Source organism: Coturnix japonica, chromosome 4 (genome assembly GCF_054131305.1).
Source record: "Coturnix japonica strain WE chromosome 4, WE-NBRP24, whole genome shotgun sequence".
NCBI classification, from domain to species: domain Eukaryota; kingdom Metazoa; phylum Chordata; class Aves; order Galliformes; family Phasianidae; genus Coturnix; species Coturnix japonica.
The window spans coordinates 60,501,997-60,521,183 of record NC_140666.1 but is presented as its reverse complement, the minus strand read 5'-3'; positions in this window follow the sequence as shown (position 1 = coordinate 60,521,183).

Here is a 19,187-nt window from a genome sequence, read left to right as displayed (position 1 = left end):
GAGGCTTAGGCTGCTGTGTGCGCCCCAAAACGCCTCACGGCCCCCCAGCCTTTCTGCATCTCCTTTCACCGTGCACCTGCTGAGGCTGCGGGCCCCGCAGCTGCGCGGTCCCCGTGTCTCACGACCCGGCCCGGCCCGCTGCACGAGCACCGGACTGCGGGAGGGCAGCCCCGCTTTGGGTCCGGTGCGCCCGTGGGGCCGCTGGAGCGTGGACCCTCACCCACATGTAGGGCGGAGACCCAATACAGGGCTATCAACCTGTTGGGGTGTATTGATGTATCTTCATTTCATCCACCCCGTGCTGTTGTCACCCGCTGAGTTCCTCCGGTTCCAGCAGGGCCAGCACCCTGGCCATGCTTCTCCCAACAGTTCGGGCTGAAGTCAGGGCACAGCCCTGCTGGCTTTGTGGTCTGAAGGCAGCGGGGTTCCCACTTTCATGGATACCAGCCATAAGCAAAGCAGAGCCAGCACAGGTCAGCGTGCTCTTGGCTCTTGTGGATTTCAGTTCTCCTTGACATGGAAGTGTTTAACATTGTCCAAGCGCAGGAAAAAATAAAGCCACAACTTGGAGCCCTCAGGCTGTGGGATACCAACAGCTGACCTGTTTGGCATTCCCATCGGCATTTTGACCACCATGCTCTTCAGCATCATGTGTTTCAGCTGCTCACACTGAAATTGCAAGGCAGTGCTCAATTATTGTTTACTCTCATTGTACCAGAGGCCCTCAGCAGATCCAGGTCCAGCACTCCTTCCTTGAAGAGCCTGCTGTCTGCATAGACACAATGCAGTAGCTTAGGAACACTCCTCTCCCTGCTTTCCACACAGAGAAGGGCAGCTCAGAGCTTTTCAGAACTGCTTTCTGCAGCCACCAGACTGCAGCGCAGAGCTCATGCGCAGCGGACTTCCCTCGCCTTCCTGCTCCAGGTGACTGCCCCTGAAGCTACTCAGGGTCTGAGCAATGGGAAGGCTCCCTGCCATCATTCTAGAAGCAATATTGCTCTGCAGCAGTTCTCTGCCTTCATGACCTGCTCCTGTGCCAGCCTGGTTTCCTGTAGGTTAGTCCCAGCTACGCTACTCCAGCTGAAACATCACCTGGCAGTGCCCTTGTGGCAGCCTGAGCTTGCTCCAGGGGTGGGCTCTACTCATGTATCCATATAGTATCTTTAGTACAGTGATGTGGAGAAATCCATTCACAATTCAACAAACACTAAAGCACATTAACTTGCTTTTGTGAGCATGACTCTTGAACGAGTAAATCTGGACCCAAGCTTTGAGAGTACTGTGCCTATATTTAGGTGAAACAATTTGCAGCCAGTCCTTCCTCTGCTGTCCTGGTCCCACGTAGCCATGAGTATTACTGATATACCTGAGTATTCCTCCCACCACACGGCTTTCTGGATGGTAACACCTCCACTTGCAGCACTTAGAAAAACCCGCATGGACACTGGAAGAGCGTATAACACCTCCACAGCCTTGCTTCTAGGTGCTTATATAAGTTGCATTTGAGAGCAGTAAACAAAAATACATAGCCTCTTTTAGGGGAAAGCAATGGTTATATAACCATTTAAAAAGTAATTTGTTTAATTCTTACATGGAAGCAGTGCGAGTTGTAAATAACCTTTCATGAGGAGGGGTGGGGTGAGAATGATAAGGTTGCAAAATTACATCTCCAATAGATGGGGATCACAACCTTAGCAAAACTTTCTGCCTGCATTCACACGCATACCTTTATATTATTTTGATGGGCTCCTTGTCTCATTCAGTAAGTGGCTAGTTCTCAAGCATTAATGTTTATTCCCCTTATTCAGGATGCCTTCTAAGGCTGTACAGAATGTGTAGCAGCTAAACACTGTGTTTATTACCAGATAGACAGCAATGCTATTTACATTTTACCCAAGAACCTTTGGTTGAATGAAGTGAGCAGGTTCATTCAGGGTTTACAAAGAACTGTCTTATCAGGTTGAGCACCTCACCATCATCATTCCCGCTACTAAGCAAATACTTTTTCCTCCCTTGTCACAGTGTTTAATTACTACAAAAACCATTAGGCTTCATTGCTGCAGAGGAGTGATTTTGAATAGTTTGGCATCCCAATGTATAGCTGGATGTTGACTGAACTCTCAGCCAGCTGCTGGGAAATGAGACACTATATTGCTGACAAGTCAACATAAGGTATGGTAAGAGGCAATGAGAGATGATGTCGTGATTTAAACATAGCATCAATTACTAAAACAAATAAAAACTTGAAGGACTGTGTGCTGAAAGCTTTTTTTTCCATCTGTATCAATTGATGCATTAAAGGATTTAATTTCTCTCTACAGTTTTCCAAGTTTGAAAGTGAAACATCACACAAATAATGGAAGCCAGAAAAGAAAAAAGGCTTCCTATATACACCATAATCTGGAAACAAGTCAGTGTGGTATCCCTGAATGGTTCAAATGGCAGAATGTAGTAGGTAAGCATCTCTGGGCCTACTAGCTGCTCCTGACCCATCCTTCCAAAGAGAACATTTTCATCAGGTACCAGGGAATAAACAATAATGTGGCCAAGGGCCATTTATTGTCGGTTCAAGCCTGTCTACCAGTGAAGGCCCACAGCCTGGTCGGTCAATGCCACTGTGCTGCTCTGGGGTTCAGCCACAGCCTGAGCAAATCCCACTAACAAATTGCTGAGCTGGGGAAGCCAGCTGATAACAAATCTTTAGTCAGCACTAAGCAGAATTAAAATGTTGTAAAGGAATTTAAAGCTGAATTACTGTGTCATCTTGCAGATCTGTAAAATAAGCCACGTCTCAACATAATCCTATTCCGTTGCACTACAGTAGCCAAAGACTTCAAGTTGATCACATGCTTAAAAAAAACCAGAGTGCTCTGAAACCACCTATCTCTAAGATCACTTGCATTATTCTTAGTGCAGCTCACGCCAGATGAAAGGGAAATGACAATGGGCAGGAGTGAAATGTAGTGTATGAGTACAGCTCCTGTGAGCAGCTCAGACAGAAACCTGCCCCTCCTCATCACTGGAGCTATAGCTTAGATGGATTAGATAACAGCTTGGTGTGTTTACAAGTGGGGTGATGAGAGCATTGCCTTCATGTGGTTCAATTCCTCACTCTCTACCCTCAGTATCTTCTACACAGCCATAAGCAGCAGAAGCATTTCTCAATTCATGCTTAAGCTCGTGGCCATGGTTCTGTGGCAAGAAGTGGAAAATCTTTTGTGGTTTTGAAGTACACAAAGTCCTGTGTATAAAGTGCAATCCAACTGCAGAACTTGCCACATTATAGCCATTCACATATAAAAATTTGTATTTCCCATTTGTCTATGCTCTAGAAGCAGTTTGAAGAGTGTCTCATATGGGCAAGCTCAAATACAGGCACAAGAGCTGGATATCTACACTTGCCACTCAAGCGACTACATACTGAGATCACACCACAGGCCTATGGCAGAAATTGGAAGATGAGACAGGCTTTGTGGTACTTGGTGCTGGATGTTAATACATATATTTGTTTGACATTCCTATGTGCTACTTTGTAAACGTATTGGGCTAAGAACAGGAAGTGTGGTTCAAATAATGGGGTCTGTGCAACCACGTGCTAAATATTTCCTCTTATAGTGCAGTATGAAAGAATCATGGGAGCAGAAGTTGCTGCTTCAAGTGATCAGTGATGTTATTTCAGGTGTGCATTTGTGGGTGGGTATGTGTGTATTTTGGATGATGCATGTGGAGAGATAAGATGGTAAAGAACACGTTTACCTCAGCCTTAACCCTCCATACTTTTTCATGCTTCTTGAAAGTCTTTTTCTGTGTATTTCAGGATCCTTAAAAGAGAGCAAAAGCCTGACTGCTGCTTTGATGAAATGGCTGCATGTGAAAATACTGGGCATCCTGAGAATCTTGTGGTTGTATTTTTGTCTTCTTGGTTTCAGCCTCTAGGACAGAGCTTATCTGCCAGCAGTGGTTAGGAAAGTGTAATTAAGCAGGCTTAGGCTTTTCACCTGCTTTTGCTCTGTGCAGGTTTATCTGCTTCCCGAGCCAGTAGAACTGATATCACTATCTCTCCTGAACAAACGAGTTTGCTACTGTCTCTTGCTTAAAACCTTAATACGTAACAGTGGTATTGCCAAACTGCTCACAGGATCCATCCCAGCCCTCACAGCTTACAGCACCTACAGATCTTCAGTTTGCTATGGGTTTTTGAGGGGCAAGCTTGCAAGGGTCCTGGAAAGTCCTGCTCAACTCAGCAGGAATGAGCTGTGTTTCAGGGCTTGCAACAGAAGCAACAGTAGCGTTTGGAAGCCAAGCTCAGCCCACTCACTGCCCATTAGAAGATGAGAGCCATCACTTGAAATCCCACAGGAGGAAAGAAATAACAGGATTCATTCCTGTTAATTACTATTTATCTATTATGATTAATATCACTATTACTTATCACTGTTATTAAATAAAGTATACATGTGCTACACAAATCCCACACGGGGGCTATTATAACAAAGGATAGGTTTCAATCATCAGTCATGCTGCATGATCTCTCTGATAGTGCCAACGAGACCATACAGGTATGCATACAGGCACGCAGCGGCCCACTGATTTAAAAGGTGGAAATGAACACCTTGCTTTGCTATGTAAGAATGTCCTATTTAACTTTATAAATATTGATTATATTCCATATCAGAGATGTAGGAAAAAAAGAAAGGAAGAAAGGAAGAGATGTCTAGCTTCAAAACTAAAAATGGGGAGTGATTGCTGGGATGTTCTCCCCTTGCAGTCAGTGATGAAGGGGGTACAAAAGCTGAGTATGTCTTTATAGTCACCTCCTCTGAAATCTTTAGCTTTACATAGCAAAGTCACTTGCTCTGTGCCATCTGGAATCTGTGCAAAAATAGTCTATAGAAGAACTTTACTTTGCAATTTAGAGTTATGTGCTCTTTAGTATAGGAAAGAAAAGTCATGCAATGAAGTGGTTGTACAGAAAAGTAGTTGCAGAGTCTTTTTAAAAGGCTGCCTTTGATTTTTGAATATATTTTTTTAACATTTTCTGGACTATGCAGGTATTTTTTTGCCTCAGAAATCCTTCCTGTTGGTGTTTAAATAAAAAGCTGGGTTAGCATTAGATTGAAAGAAAACATGAAGAAATAAGAGGATGACAAGGTGACAATACAACTGCCAGGGGTTTTGTAGGAAGTCAGTAGGGTCAAGAGGAAGCATTTGTACCCAGCTGTACATTTAGTATGTTGTTACTGTATCAGAGAGAAGTCTGTGTGTAGGCACTGTCATTGCTGTAGCCTCATACTACCTGATCTCCCAGGCAGTTTTATCAGTGTAGATGGAGCTGTGTTGTGTCAGAGCTGACTCTGACATTATTCACTTTGGGTTCAAGGCATTTGCAAGGATGTGAGTGTTTCATGGTGCCTTCTGAGCTGCCTCCAGCAGCTGCTCCCCTTATCCTGTGTCCTATCTGTCAGTGCCAGGGATGTGCTGGGTGCCCTAGCACACTTACCATTGGAAGCAGACATATACATGTGAATACATGAGCAATGCCCATGTGCCAGAGTTATTCTCATTCCACTGAAGAGGCAACAGAAATGACTCCACTGCAGGCTGCTGATCATGTGGAGGATAAATGCTGTTTGGGAAGCGTTCCCAAATGACAGGTCATTCTGGTCTCTGCTTCAATGGATTGCCATGCTGGCAGGGGAAGGTTGCCTTAGTGGAAGGGCTGAGCCAACCCCGTTGCTACAGAAGGGGAGTTTCCGCTGCCTGCTCTCCTGTTGGTCCCCACCTCCGGCACTGCCCTAACCCCTTTGTGAGCTGATTCAGTCCATTAAAGGGGGTAAGTCACCTACCAAAAAAAACCCCAAGTAAATAGCTTGTGGAGTGATTAGCATCAGCCAGGTGCTGACCAAGGATGTTGCTGTAGTGCAAACTTAGAGCAGAAACAACTTCCCACTGGTAAGAGTGGAATGCTAACACAGATTAGCTGTGGGCTCATCTAGCCAAAAGAAGGAGTTATAAAGTTGGCTTGGCTGCCTTGAACTAGATGTGGGACAGACCCCAGCTTCAAGTCATCCTGATTTAGAAATTAGGGTTTTCAAAGTTCGGTAATGCAGTTTGAGCAATGAGTTGACACATGGGCATAAGGTGAGATGTGAACACAGCTGTTTAATTATTAATGAATATGAAAAGAAAAAAAAGATGATAATGTCTGCGAATACTGTTTTTTGGTTGTTTTTTTTTTTTTTTTAGCATTTTTAAAGGTGCAGATACTGGGAAAAATCTTTCCAGAGATAAGAACTACCTTCCTACAGAAATATACCACTGTCTTTAATCCTATACTCATTTCCCCATCCATTTCCTTCACCCCTTTCCAGGACAATCCAAAGATGACAGAAGAGTTTTCCAGCGTGATCATAATTACCAGTATATCACCCTGATAATCATCATGACTTGAATATGCAGAAGGCAGACACTGATCAAAGGAAGTGTTCCAATTTCTGCCCAGGGCTTTTCCCTAGCTCCCATAGGAAAGGATGGTGAATTCATATATCTATTATCTGAGCACCTCATTTGTTTGAAACAATACCCTATAGAAAAGAATGACTGTTTTATCACTTGGCTCTTACAATCAAATTTTGTCACCAGAAGCTCAAGGTCTTAGTTCCAAAGGTAAAATGATTAATTACTGAAATCAACAGAATATTTGTTGGACTTCAGTCAGACTTCAGGCAAATACAAACACAGTTTACGCTTATACCACAATACTGAGAACCTGAAGATTTTCTTTCATTGATCCTAAGTAAGTTAATGCTAAAATTTCTGAAACACTTCTTCACTTCAGTGTTTCTGAAAACAAACAGCTCTCCCATTGCGACAGACACAGTGAGACTAAACTCATTGAATTTCATAAGTTCGGAAAGCCTTGAAAGGAAAGTGTCATGTTCTATACAAAGCATAATTATTATGTTGCTTATCTGCGACATACGTTGTCCACAAAATTAAATTGTGTCATACTCATACTGTTAATAGCATAAATGCTTCTCTGTGATTCTGGTCATCAGTTAAGAACGATCTGGATTCCAACATGCTGTATCTAGGTATCAATTACTACCATGTTATAAAATGCCAGTGTTGCACTTATCATTATGATCTACTGAGACATACAGAGACAACTCAAATAGCTGTTAATTATGCCACAGAGGCAGAGCTCTGACTGGGGAGAACACAGAGCTAAAGTGCGCATTGGGAGGCACTGCGGGAAGGATGGCACCCTAAGCAGTCTCCTGATTTGTACCTCCCCAAAGGCTGTATATCAGTTTCCCTGCACCAGCTGGCTCAGAAAGAGGGATCCCCTTCCTCTACTTGGAGTTTCAAGCCGATGGATGGAGGAGAAGGGTCCAAGCAGGCCATGTGCCCTGCTGGATGAAAAGTACCAAGGGAGATCCCCAAGGAAGATGCCCTACAAAAATACATATATATATATATTGTTGAGGCAGATTGGTCACCAGGCTGCCCCAGCATTATTGGAAATTGTTTATAAATAAAGAGCAAGGACCACGCAAAATGCTGTGCCTCCCTTGAAAGTAGGAGGACTTGCACAGCCATCAGGGAGGGGATTGTTCTAGGATTCAGCTTCAGGACACCTGCTCCCACAGCACCCTGCTGCTTGCTGCATGCTGTGAGCAGCCCAATTGTGTTGTCTGGCTGTGCCCTCTGCTGGAACCTGCCGTGTGGGTGCTTCAGGGTAAGCCAGGCCCAGAACTGCTCCTGGACCAACAGGTTGGGCTGTACTGACGTCCCAGTTGGTCACACAGCTCCGCTCCCTGACCTGAGTCTGGCCCTGCCAAGGCAGCTCAGCCTGGCCTGGGCTGGGAAAGAGACAGGCAGTAGGACATGAGCAGACAAAAGTACTTTGTGAGGCCAGGTTGCCCACGGCAGACAGGTTTGGACTCCAGCTTCCCCTCCACTGCAAACATGCCAAATCATGTTTTCATTAGAGGGTTCTGCAGTGACCTCCCAGGAACCAAAACTACTGATAAAATATGTGTTACTGGCTTATTCTGTGTTGCTATTATTGACACTCATAACATGCAACATGCACAGTGGGAACAGTTTCTATTTACCTTAAAATAGTTTAAGATTTTCAAGAGGATATTTCTCATTAGGAAAAAGTCTGTTCCATGCATACTCAGAATTAATATAATCCATGCGCAGAGAGGAGGGACATTTTGATCCAATTGCAGATTGATACTGGAACATCTTCCTGTATTTGTTGCACTATTAGCACGCTAGCACAAGTGAAAGCTTCCGGACTGACTTACTACAGACAAGGCTGTGCTATCTCTACCATTCTGCCGAGGCAAACAGATTTGTAGCTTATCAGACCTTCTGCAGGTCATAATTTCTAAGATTCACTCAGATAAATTGGAAACACAGAAATATATTTTCCTTATATGTACCCTTGTCCTCAGACAGTAGCAATTTCCAGGAATTTTTTTTTTCTCTCTGGACATTTCAGTTTCATTTCACTCCCATTCCATTCAGATTAGTTGATCTGACACCTGTCACCTCCCCACTTGCTTCAAATCAGCAAACCTCAAAATTGGAACAGTTAGTAAATGCGGAAAACAAATAGAATCACTCTATACACAATGAATTATTACTCCAAAACATTTAAAAAAATAAAAAAAATTAAAAAAATAAAACACCACATTAATACCAAACAGAGCAGAAAGAAATCAGATCTTTCTACACATCTGAGCACACATGCCCCAGAACCTTTCAGCTATGCCTGGCATTTTGTATTTCTCCGCTACAAATTGTTGTGAGCACGTTGGCCTCCTTGATGTAACTCCACTGACATCAACACCCCAGCTTTCACATGGGCTACATTTAGCTTCAAAGGCCTAACTCACATTTTGGGATCAACGATACTGGGAACAAATCCTCTTCATTCTCAGTTTCAGGCAAAGCTGTTTAACTGGCTGTAAGGCTGCACTTTTGACTTGTATTGCTTGGGTGAACCTTTGGAAATTTCCTGTGAAACACTGTACCCGACTGCATATAGGATGAAGTCTCTTGACTTTGTCTTTCAGTTCTCATTCTTGTGTAGTGGTGTCCGGAGTGATGATCCACTATTCAAGCAACTACATTCATTTAGATTTGTCAGCACTGTTTTTGTGTATAGAAATAGTTGATGGAAGAAACCCAATTCATTTCTACTCACGTAAACAAACAAGCATCTTAGTCCACCATCCACTTTTCTAAAAGTAAACAACATTTAATATAATGTACCTCCTGTGTGATTTGTTAAATACAATCTAGCATGCAATTAAATAGTATTTTGCATATTGTGTCCTATTTGTAGCACCAAGATGAAGGAGCATCAGAGATTAATTCAGTGCTGTATTTATGTATAAATACATATCATGATTTCCCATAGATGTGCCTTTCATTTTTGGCAGCTAAATTAAGGACAGCTTTTCTACTGAGTTTCAAAAAGCATTTACCTGCAATTTCAGCCTGGAAGGTCACCATTCATTTTTCCAGCAGGACAAACCCTCTTTACAAAGTGCTGTGCAGTAGCTCAAGCTGCAGGCAAGAGCGAGCCAAAGTACATTATGATGACGGAAATGTAGGTTTCTGAATTTCCTAGCATATCTTTAGCCTCTGTCCTCCTGCTGGCCATTGTAATCATCACCCTGCTCAAGCATCTGTTACTTCATTCTCTACATTTCCAGAGCCTGGCTGACAAATGGTGACCTCAGTCACATGTTAGGGAATTGAAGCCGTCATCTGTTGGTTGATAACTCATTTATTCAGGTACTTCACAAATCAAAGTGGAATACATACCTTAACTGTAGAAGACACTTCAAGGTCAATCCGTGCTTCATAGGGTCTAAGCACACTGTTTCCCCTTACATAGAGTATTCCAATGATTCTGCTACCAGGTGATCCTAATTAGGCAGGTCTGGGTGAAATTTTTGTTAGTAAATGAAGCTAAATGTAGTAGAGCATCCTGTCTAAAAAAATTCAAGCCACATGAGTCCCGCTGACCCCAGTTATGAGGCTGGATATCATGCTGCCTGCCCTGGGCTTCCCGTGCTGCTGCCAGCACTGCTCTCTGCCTTTCCCAGCATTTATGCACATCTGTTGTCCCCACCAACAATTTCATACTTTAACCTGCACTGCCAGTACAATGGGAAGCACTGCTTTTTCTGTAGGCTGCCTTCCTGGCTTACCTGCTTCCTCTTATGAAAACGAGCCCTTTTATTCATTCTCTCCATGTCAATGTGCTGGGAATAAGTACTGGCAGAGACAATGCCGAAACATTTCAGCTCCTCTGTACACACCTAATTATACCCATGTGCAGGTACAGCTGTAATTTGTGAGGGGTGCACTGGAGCACATCAACAATCATCTTGGCCTCTTCCCTGACAAGCTGAGTAATGCAGTGATCTCACACAGACAACTTCCTCGGCTCTGCCTGCAGAACAGCAGCCTGGATTTCAGCCAGCAGGGTTTTGCTGCTGGAGGTGCCAGGCCTACAGGTAAAACAGTGTTGCTCTCCATTGAATGTAGGAGCCTAGCGAGGAATTACTTTAATGGGTACCTAAATTCCATTACACGCCAAAGTAAGCAAACATATCCTCCATTTCCTTCTCAGATGGACACTGTTAGAATTGGTCAGTATTCCCTTAGTGGGAACTGGTCACTGTCCTATGTCATCCCTAAGTACTCTGCACTGATTATAGTGAGTGGCTTTGCAAGGGACAGTCCACGTGTCTCTGTAATGACCATTTTGTTTATAATTTCATTAGGACATCCTGGGAAATTGTCCAATCCATTTCTGTATCTATTTTCTTGGCATTCCTAGGTAACAGCTGCAACATCACTAAAGGAAGGTCAACCATTTGATATCAGTTTATTTTATCATACATGCATATTTTTTCTAGCCTCCTCCTGAGCACAAAACAGTAACAATGATCAGCTTTAATGGGAATTATAATACAAAATACCTCCTGCCCCACCTTCTGCTTGGTGCAGAGTGGAAGGTTCTCACACCAATTTTGCTATTATTATGTATGTAATCACATTATTACATACTGTTTTTAGCAACAGCAACAAACCAAAGAAACCAAAGTATATGGTAACTGTTGAGTCATGGCCTGAATCACTGACTGATCATATCATAGTATCATATCATAGTATCATAGTCTCGTGCGGAAAGGACCTGGTCAGCCCTGGGAGCACAGGGGAAGACAGTTCCTCTGTGTGACTGGAACAGGTGGAGCCTGGCTGCACCTCTCTTAGACCTCATTTAGGAGCTGACTGCCAGTGGGGAAGGATTCCTGGTTGGAAATCTCTCCCTTATGGAGCCCTTTCTGTGAGCCTACATCTTTGAAGGCTGCTGAGTACTTTTACTTTTCCAGTGAAATATCATCCTCTCTACGCTGGTCCCTTTGCTGTTACATTCCTATGTTACCCTTCCACCACACTAATCTTTCTGATTATAACACAAAGTAACCTATTGTACAAATACAGTATCAATGTAACTTGAAGTAAAATGTTAAAACCCAGTATGTAACCATCATATTAACTGTAACTGATACGTAACATCATATTAACTGTAACTGATACATAACATCATATTAAATGTAACTGATGCATAACAGGTGATCTAAGCTGCCTCAAAGGTACAGGGCATTCTTCTGAGGGGGGCATTTGTATTTTTTAGTATAGTCAAGTCTCAGCATTTTAGTGCCTCCTACATCGACCTGACTGTGCAAGCAAGAAACTGGGCCTGTGCTCCTAGGTGGAGACAGGACTTCGTTTCTTCCTGAATTCAGTCTGTTTGGGGTGTAGCAGTAAACAACTGAATGGAAATAATTGGCAAAGGAGGATGTTAGCCAAGAAAGCACAGAGGACAACAGCACTGTTAAGTTCGTAAGAAGCCCGTGCTTTTGTTTCAGCATCATTGAATTTTGCACAGCCGTCACTTACATCTTTAATTATTACACGTACAGAGCAAGCTGTCATGACACTCTGTGTTGCTCCAGGAGCACAGGTAGCTGCAATCACGCAGACATAATTTATGCACTTACGCATTTACAAAAGCCTTCCAGTGGTTCTGACAGGAGACAGGCGCTTGGATTCCTTAATGAAGTGGCAGTCAAAGACTATTTGTTTTTTTCCTTTTAGTATCTTGTCTGCTTTAATTGGCTCATTGGGAGCACGCTTGGAAAGCAGCTGCAGAACAGCAGCACAACATCACAGTATGAGAGGCTCTCTGAATCGTGGGTGGATACCACTAGGAAACATCTGCTTTTTAAACTCAGGTGATAGAGGGGGCAAACTTGGAGAGAACTGGTAAGGAGAGGACAGCAGCATTTGTATTCATTTGCATTTTTTGAGTGAGTGTAAGCTCAAATAAAAAGATTTAAAACCACTCTTCCCCAGCACCGTACTGTATTGACTGCCTCCACCATGACGCCTTTCCAACAAAGCCTGGGGACAGCCCAACATGGGATGCAGGCAATCTAGATATGGCTCCTGGCTCTATCAGTGACCTTGCTTTATGCATTATCCTCAACAATAACCTCCATTCCCTTCCTCTGCCCTTTGCTTTGGGAGCTGAACTTTTTTCTTCTTCTTTTGAGGTTGGGACTGAGGCATTTTTCTATAACAAGCCATAGTGGGACTGCCATCCAAAGTTAGGAGATAATCGTAATACTAAGAAGAATAAAACAAGACTGCCCTGGAAAAAACAACCCAACCTCCCACAAACCTGAGTTCTCATGCAATAAATACAGTTCCCTCCTCCAGAACTGAATTTGGCCTATTTCAAAAGATACTGAAACAGGAAAATAACCTAATTTCTTGGGGTAAGAGCATCCCAGTGGGAAAGTTTGCAGTTATTACCTTTAAAAAATTAGGCTATAAATTTTTCTTTGACATTTTCTAATGAAAGTTCATAATCAGTAAATGTGGCTGTTTTCTGATAAGATTAGAGCCAACGTGGGGAGGAAAGAACAGGGAAAACTTTTTTTTTCCCCACTACACAGTTCTGAATTAACTGAACCTGAAACGCTCTGCAAATGTGCATCTCTGCCAGTGAAATTTAGAAAGAAGGAAGTGAGAGCTCTCAGGCAGGTTTCCTACCTGTCCCACTTCCAGTTGCTTGGCAGCTCTCTTCTCTGGGGAAAAGGTGTCAAGGAAAGTAGTCTGCCTGGCCAGCAGATCCCTGGCAGGCAGAAGTTTTGGGTTTTCCAGGGCTGAAGGTTATGGCAGAGCTTGCTACACAGCCTATGTTAGTCAAAGGTAAGGATGTTTTCTGCACTGACAGAAAGCACTCAGAATGCTTTAGTTTTCCTTGGGAGTTAGGGCAAAAACAAACTGTGAAATCTCCATTGCATTTATCTACATATATTTATAGTTTTGGATAAATCTCTAATTACATCAATAAGGTTTTACTAGTGGTAACCAGAAAGGCAATCAGAAATATTCTTCAATGGTAAAAGCTTGGCTTTCAGCATGAAAGGCTCCCCAGCTTGTCAGCAGACTCCTACTGTAGCACATTGCATATCAAAGTGCAGTTCTTGTATTGAACTGATTTTCCCACCATTAAAGGTTAATCAATCACAGGAAAACAGAATTTCACCTCCATAACAATGGTGACAAATCATTTATTTTCCCTTGTTATTTTCTTTCAATGGCAAAGCTGCTGGCACTCCCTGGGCAATAAACTACAAAGATTTATTAACCTAATACTAATAAAATCTAACAGTTACAGGAAAATAGCTCAGTGAGTAGCAAGAACATGCAAATATTACTGTTAATGGAATACTCTCGCTGCTACAGAATTGGAGGGGGAAAAAAAAGAGGTATGATTGCTTTTTACTGCCTCTGGGCAAATGCTAATTGCATCCCGTAGTTTCAAGCACATTTCCTTCACTAGCCTGGAGAGAAGATATGCAATGCTAGTGAGCTGTAATAGTAATTCTGTACAAGTATGCCACAGCTTTTTAACTCAAAGACACTTGCAACTTGCAGATGACCAGATGGCTGTGTCAGCTCTCTGCTACTGGACTGACACCAGTATGGATGTATCTGTCTGCTTCAGCAGCAGCATGCAACCTAGAAGCAATACCCAGGCTGAGCAGCTATGAGTTTTCCTGTGCTAAAGATGAATCTGTAAATAACAGAAATCATAACTGTTTGTGGCAGATTTGAAAACTGATGAAATGGTGATTGATGATGTGATAGAAGTTACTGTGATGGAGGGAGCAGCATTTTGGTGTTGCAGACCCATGACAAGTATGTGGCCTCGTCAGCATGCTGGGCAAAGCAGCAGTTGTAATCACAAATGATGGCTTGGGGTGCCTGGGCTCCCGAAGCCTCAGGGAAGACCAGAGATTCACAGGCTGGTCTAGGTCCCCTCTGGCAGGAAGGAGGCCATGCACCAGTGTTCACCTTGACTGTGGTGGGAAACATCAGTCGTGCAGCCTCAAGTAGTGAGGAAACCCTTGTAAATCACAGTTGGCCACACTAAGTGTGTACCAAGTGATACATCAGCAATGTTCTAACAGGTAAGGAAGAGCCAGGGCTGTGTCCTGTGCTGCTGGGGCCACATCTGCCCCAAGTTAGCATTGGGAAGCTGTCCTCAGCCTCCCATAAACTCAATGGAAGAAATGCCTCCCATGCAAGTACCTTCAGCCTTGTATCACCTGTTTCCTTGTTTTTCCTTCTTTTATTTTTTCTTCCATTCTTTTCTATACACCATATAATATTTTTAAACTACTACACATTGTGAATAGATTGAAAATATCTACTTAGTTTCTTTCTCAAAGAAAAAAACACCTGCTGCATTTCCTGACATATATTGGGCAGGCATTAGGTGGCAGTATGGACTGGAGATGTCAGTATGGGGCAACAGGAAAGATACTCATATTTCTAATCTCAGAGGTAAGCTGGGAAGATTCACTACATTTTCTGCTTTTGTCCAAAAAATGGAGGTGTAAGGAATGATCTACTGATGTTCTGTGAAGATTAATTAGCTAATGTGTTGACAGATCTCTGTGCTTGAAAAATGTACTCTGTGAGCAGAGCAATAGTCAAGCAGCAAATTCTTCTTTCACATCAGTTTTAATGTCACACTTTTTGTCCTTGGTTCCTGCAGTGACACATTCAATCCATAACTCAGACCATAGCTTCTCAACTAGTCTATTTTTAGATTTCAGAGACTCAGACAGGAATTTATAGCTAAATCTAACTTCCCAAACTGCAGTCTGACAGGACTGATCAGAGCTAAGTACACAGTGCTTAGTGAGGGGCTGACAAAGTGCTTCCATAAAGTCATCACAAGTTAAAGACAGAAAAGACCTAGTAGGCCATCTAACCCATCTCCCTGCACCTGGAAGGTTTTCTTTTGTTGCATAGTTTAACAGTGCTTTTATCAAGGCTGGTGCAAATGTTGTCTGAAGTTTTCTAAGGGAATCCCCTGGCTGGCAGCCAAACAACACTCAGATTTCCAGATCACTTTAGGGAATGTTTTCACCCAGTTCCAGCCCAGAACTTCCATCAATGTACCTCAGTCAAATCCTCATCAGTTTTCATACAATAAGCTCAAAGAGGAGTTTGGACAAAGCCAGGGATCAGAATACCCCAGTTAAATTCGAATCTGAATATACTTTCACCTACATCTGGGTGCTGCTGAGGCCCATTTCAGTCAGGATGCATTCTAAGCAGCAGAGCCTGGTCTCTCTGTTTATGTTTCTACATCTGAAATCCAGATCTAGCACCAGCTGTAACTCCACTGTATCACACTGCAGGCTCACTTCACTTGCTCTGTGCTCCCATCTTTGCACATTTATCTTTCAGCCTAGGTGCTCCATATGATTCTCCTTTCCTTCAGATTATTTCCATCTATCCCTCTGTCTCAAGGATGTAATTCACATATTTTCAATGTGAATCTCACGCTGTTATTCTACGCCCATGTTTTACCCTCTATGGACTTATTCTCTCTTCTATTTCCTCCAGGGCAGTTACTTACACATTCATATCATCTGCAGTTTCCCTTGTTCTCTCATTAGCAAGGGCACCTGCATTAAAACAAGCTCAACACAAATCCCTTCCTCAACTGTTTTCCTATAGGATTAATTTCTTTCTCACATACTTTGAAAAACCTCACTCTCAGAACAATCTGGATAGCAGGAAGTTATTCAGCCTCGCTGCTGCTTTAGATGCTCCAAGTCCTACCCATCCTGCCTGCCTCACCAACCCTCCCCTCTTCCTTCTTCATTTTATTCTCAGACAGTGGAACATTCTCTTATCTTTCAAAACAGCGTGCTGGAAAGGTGATTATTTTCTACACACATGTGAGAAGCGTAGGACGATCTTCTCAACATTCAAAGCAATGTAAATAATTGATTTAAGTAAGACTCTGACCCCATGCCCATCTTTATCTGTGTACAAATGATCATGCAGCTTTACCTCACATATTGTTTGGGATACCATCAGCAGTTTCCACAAAGGTCAGCAGGTCTTGAGCAGCACTCTCCCATAATAGCTCTCATTCAAGTGCAGCTAAAAGAGAAACAAAATAAAAACTAAAAATCTTCATTTTATTATTTGTTATACCACAAACTTTAATGAGAGCCTGGCCTCACTGTTAAATTCAACGTCTAATTTCTAGTCTCATTTTTTCTGACTTCAAGACTGTAGAGAACCATCACCAAAGCATAGTAGGCTCTTGTAAACTGCAAGTAACTTACCCTCTTCCAGTTGATAAAGCAGATGTTGCTCCTGCATCCTAGATTTTTTGCCCATAATGGATATTTTCCAGCTTCCTGGTTTTTCCTCATAACTTCTCTCTGAACCTGTTCCAGATTGCCATTGCCCTTCTTGAATTATGGATGGGAGAACTGGACACAGTTTCCCATGAACTCTGTCTCCAGTGGCAGACAAAAGAATAACATCCCCACACCTCTGCTGGCTGAGCTGCATTATGTCCAAGGGCTGCACTATGGACTGCCTGACCAGGAGAACTCAGCACTGCTTCCAATCCATTACAGAGATGCTGCTTCCTGGGAAGCAGGAAGATTTCTTCCCTCATCTTTTGTTGTTGTTTTTGTTTTTCTAAACTGTACACAGAATATATATCAGTGTAATAAACTTCAACTTAAGATCTATGCTGTTTAACTTAATCCTATTTTATCCAGAAAACCACACCATACTGTGGGCTTTAAGTCCAATATTACTGTCAGTATAACTGTTATCACTACAGTATTTCTGGGCTGCTGATGGTTAGCATCTGTGTACATGGCTAAGAAGCAGTCACCACTGGCCACTCCAGGGACACAGGTCCTTGCTCACAGTTACCCTGTTCATGGCCACAATTAAAGAGCTGCCAGCTATCTCACTTTTAACAGAAACTATGTTATTTTATAGCATTCTCATTATTTATAATACTGTGTAAAATGTAGTGAAATCCATACCAGATGTCTAAGTATAACTTATTATCAGTGCTATCCAAGAAGATACAGTATCTAGCAATCTATTACAAATGTGAAAGCACCCACTGAAACTGTTTAATAAATAGTAATAAGTAATAATTATAAACCCATTAATTCCCCCCTCCACTTGTTTTATTATATCCCATTTAAAATGTTTTACCCAGAATTAATGTCAGAATGAGAAATAGCACTTGAAAGCATCTGGGGCATGCCATCTTCTGTTTGTAAGTACTGGCACAGCTCCAGAGATTCCCCTTTGTCTAAAGAGTTATTTAAAATCCATCTCTGAAATACCAAGCTCCCCAGCCAGCTCATTTAAAACTCCTGGGTCTTGAGAGAGCCAAACAGTTTATTTCTCTCACTTTAACAGAAATCTTTAACAAAGCTTTTCTCTAAAACATCTCTAGGATGTCTGGGGACACAGTGGTGCTCTAATGGAAGTGCCTGTGATGCTGTACACTTCGAGGAGGTGCCCTCAAGATTGTTCTGCCTCCAGCAGTAGTGCTACCCCTATACCACCTGTAGTACTTACTGGTACTAACCTCCTCAGAGCAACTTATCCAGCAGTTTTGCTCACTGTACAGATCCCATTTCACATTCAACCTGGTCTGTGGTTTTATCTGAAGCTTCTGTGTCAAGAGGACATTCAGCAGGCAGGGGAAGCAGAGAAAAAGCTGAGAAGAGCTGATTTGCCCTATAGATGTGAGTGAGAATAAATTATACACAAAATATATAAAAATAATCCACTAAGTAGAAAGATCATGCTAATCCTATTTAGATCTGATAATTCTCAAGATACACTTATTTATAGGGCCATAATCACAGAGCAGTAAATAGTGCTTTTTTTTTCCCATGTTCCCATGAAGATGGATAGAAAGAGAGGTCTGTAGCATGTAAAAGGAGGAGAAAAAAAAAAAGAGAAAAAAAAAAGGGAAGTAAAAACACACTAAAGGAAGAAAATGTTCACGTAATTAAAATAGATTTGTTTTAAAACAGTTTTACACAATGGAGATTCACAAGGGTTTGTTTTCACAAAATAGACAGCACACTAAAGATGAGGAAACAATTGCTCCAACTTGTTATATTGAAGCCATTAAACAGTGCACAAGTAGCCTTTGTCAACTGTAAAACCAGGCAGTGGCAGCTGAGACTTGTTAGCAGGAGCAACTGCAGCCACTGTAACCAAGAACGAGCTTCTGTGTGCCTGCAAGAACATGAGCTGCACAGACTCCTCCATTCTTCCTTCTACACCAGTTCCTGAGGCGTGCTCTGCACAGCAGTTCCTCTGGGGTTTCACCCTGGTTCACTGCCCTTTATTTACCAGTTGAAATTTGACTCAGAGAGGGGGGAGAAATAAGGGAAAAGTGTGGATAGATCAGAAACCAAAGGTGATATTTCCTCCCTGGCCATATATCTGAATAAGGAATGTCATTATTCCCCCAAAACCTGACTGCACTTCACAAGGCAATGTTCAGAGATGGCCCAGAATAAAGCAGACTTGACTCCTGACTTCAGTCTTTGCCAAAACTTTTGTTGAGAAGCCCTGCTTTTATTCATGTAATAGTCATGATCTGGATTTGAATTCTCAACCTGTGCAGCAAAGAACATTGTATAAAACCTCCTGTGAAGGTACACCACAAACAAGCCTTTTCTTTGCTGTGATGGTGGTACCCAGGG